Genomic DNA, 3,374 nt, shown 5'->3' on the forward strand with positions numbered 1-3,374 from the left:
CCTTACTCCCCCTATCTTTTGGAATTTACGCCTAAGTTAATGATTTCTAACCCATGTTCTCTCCCCCTTTGGCAACATCAAAAAGCCAACAACGTATAAGGAAAAGAACTAAGGAAAACAATCAATAGTAAACAAAATCAGTCATAAACTGAAGCAGACCACACAAAGTCTTAACCAATCAATTTAAAGTCTAGAAATAGTAATAAAAGTGCAAGTTAACCATAACTAAAACAATAAAAGCCAAATACATGGCTGAAATAAAGAACTACTAGAAAAAACTATGGGGCAGCCGGTGGATCGAAGCAACGGCGAATGAAACCCATGTCGTCTTCAAGATGAGTAATCCATGTATCCATGCCTTCAAAATGAGCATCCATGGCATCCAAACGGTCACCTACGAACGCTCGAAGACCACATAGTTCAGAAAGGACTTCATGCATAAGAGTAGATGAAGCATCTCTCTGTGGCAGAGGAGACGAAGTACGCTCATCAGGAATTAGTGGTGGTAAATCTTGTTTCCTAATCCATTGTCCATCAATATCCTTACGGTACCCAAAAGAAGTTACCACTCCAACACCAATGGCAAAAGATGTCTTGACTTGAACAAAAGGTTCATCATCGAGAGGAATTTGAAAGTGACGAAGAAATAGAGTGACTAACTGAGGATACGGAAGAGGTGCATTGGTCCGTAATGCCTTATGCATACGGTACTTAACCAAGTGGGCCCAGTCGATCTGACGATCGGTAAGAAAAGCCCACATCAAAATCAAGTCCTCCTCAAAGGCTTGAGCAAGATTAGACGAACGGGGTAACAAAATTCTAACAATGATATAGTGCATGATGCGGCAATCAAAGGTTAATGACCCGACAAGCAATCTGCCAGTCATATCAGCCTAGTCATAACAAACCATACGGCGAGCATCATGACTCAAATAATCGAACTTCCAGTCATCAACAACAGTTCCCTCAAAAGGAACACCTTGAGTGGGTAATTTAGTCAATGAGAAAAACAGAGATTGATCAATGACAAGAGGAATACCATGCACCTCAGAGTAAAGTGTACTATCCTGAATTCTTAAGTTATTGTAAAAGACTCTAACTAGTTCAACATAATGAGGCAACTTTAAAGACATAAAATCAACTAAGTCAGAGTTTTGAAATACTTGATAGTAATCAAATGTCTCATCATCAAAGAAAGCTATGTCTAGGTACTTAGGGTCTAATATGATTCTAGTAGAAAATTGAGAAGAGTACCGTAGACGTTGATCATCTGAAGAAAATAGAGTAGATGATCATAGAGATGACAAGGAAGGAGGAACTGGTGTTATGGGTGCTTCAGATGGTCTGTGGCGTCGATGGCCAGCAACAGCGGTGGTGATGGAAGATCCCTTTCGCCTTTTCATCAATTCAGCCATTTGAGGAAGTTTTGCATATTTCAATTAATGGAATCAAAAGAGGATTGAAAATGTTAAAGTTTGGGCTTTGTGGGACGTGATTTGGTTAAGAAACAAAGAAGATATGAGGATTTGAAGTTTGGGGGAAAAAAAGGGTGCCACAATCATGAGTTTCGTGGCTGCAATGTTTGAAACACATGTTATTTATAGTGGAGGACGAATGGTAATCGATTACAGGGCTTCGTAATCGATTACAGGACCATACTGCCTACTGGTAATCGATTACAGGGATCTATAATCGATTACAGGCTACATGTTCTTGTGTAATCGATTACACGTAATGGTAATCGATTATCAGAACACCAAACAAGGCTTTTCTCCTAAAAATTACCTATTTCTATTATCTAAGAACATCATCTAACTCTATCAATCAATTATACTAACAAGCATACAATATTAATCAAGCAAAATCAAAACACAATAACACATCAATCAAATACTTACAATTAAACACAATCAAACATCAATCTCAAACACAATCAAAAACTCATTCAAAAACAATCATCAAAGACAATCAACATTTAAGCAGAAAACAAGCATCAAAATTCAATCAAGAGTTAACAATCATAGGCAAAAAATAATAAAAAGTAATTAATCAAAGACAAGTGGCATTTGTTTGTTGTCTCCATAGATCACATATTTACTATCTTTGGGAGAAATATGAATAAACTCTGATGCATCTCCCGCCATGTGTTTGGAGAAGTTGCTATCAATGTATCAACTTTGCTCTTCTCCACTTTCATAGTCTTTCAACATGAAATCCAGATTTATGATTTTATTTTTCTAAATCACTTGAAGAATTTATGTCATTATCTTCCCAAGTGATTTATGCTTTCTTTTCTTTGAGATTCCTCTTGTCGAATTTTTCCATTCTTCTTTTAAAGACAAGACAATCGAATCTCATGTGCCCAGGTTGATTGCTTTCATAGCATGTTGGGGCTAAGGAGGAATCTTCTTCTTTGTATTGATGTTTGATTCCATTTTATTTCTTTTGTTTCTCAGAAATTTATTGAACCTTTTCACAAAGAATCTGAAATCATCATCATCTTCTTCTATTTCAGTCAAGACCTCTTCGTCACTTTCTTCTTGAATAGAAGATGATGAGGCTCTGAGTGCTATTCCTTTTCTCTTTATATCATTCTCTTCATGTTGATGGAGTCTCATAAGTTCCATTTCATGTTCTTGAAGTTTTCCAAAGAGAGTGGCAAGAGACATATTAGTGAGATCTCTTGATTCTGCAATTGCTGTTACTTTTGGTTATCATTGCCTGCTTAAACATCTCAACACTTTGTTAATAAGATCTTCATTAGGAAATATTTTTCCCAATGATGCAAGATGATTAACTATACGAGTAAATCTCTTCTGCATATCTTCTATGATCTCATATTGAAACATTCTGAACAGTTCATATTCATGTGTGAGAGTGTTTATTCTAGATCTCTTGACATCAGTTATGCCTTCATAGGTTACTTGCAATGTATCCCACATTTGTTTTGCATTTTTACAATTTGAGACTCTAAAATATTCATCCATGCCTAATGCAGAAGTGATTATATTTTTTGCCTTTAAATTGTATTGAACCTTTCTTCTTTCATCATTATTTCATTCCTCTCTTGATTTTTCTATAGTTGCATTTCTCACTACCTTTGTAGGAATAAAGGGACCAACTTCAATGGCTTCCCATATATTTAAATCTATGGCTTCAATAAGGATCTGCATTCGGGTTATCTAATAGTGATAACCTTCGCCATTGAACATAAGAGGCTTATTAATTGAATTTCCCTCAGGAAATGGAAAGTTGGATGAGGCCATATCTATTCTTGAAGTTTTTAAACTTTATACAAGAATCCTGCTCTAATACCACTTGTTAGACAAATGGCCTCAGTTATCTTAAGAAGGGGGGATTGAATTAAGATACAA

The sequence above is a fragment of the Glycine max genome, chromosome 5, assembly GCF_000004515.6.
Source record: "Glycine max cultivar Williams 82 chromosome 5, Glycine_max_v4.0, whole genome shotgun sequence".
NCBI lineage: Eukaryota > Viridiplantae > Streptophyta > Magnoliopsida > Fabales > Fabaceae > Glycine > Glycine max.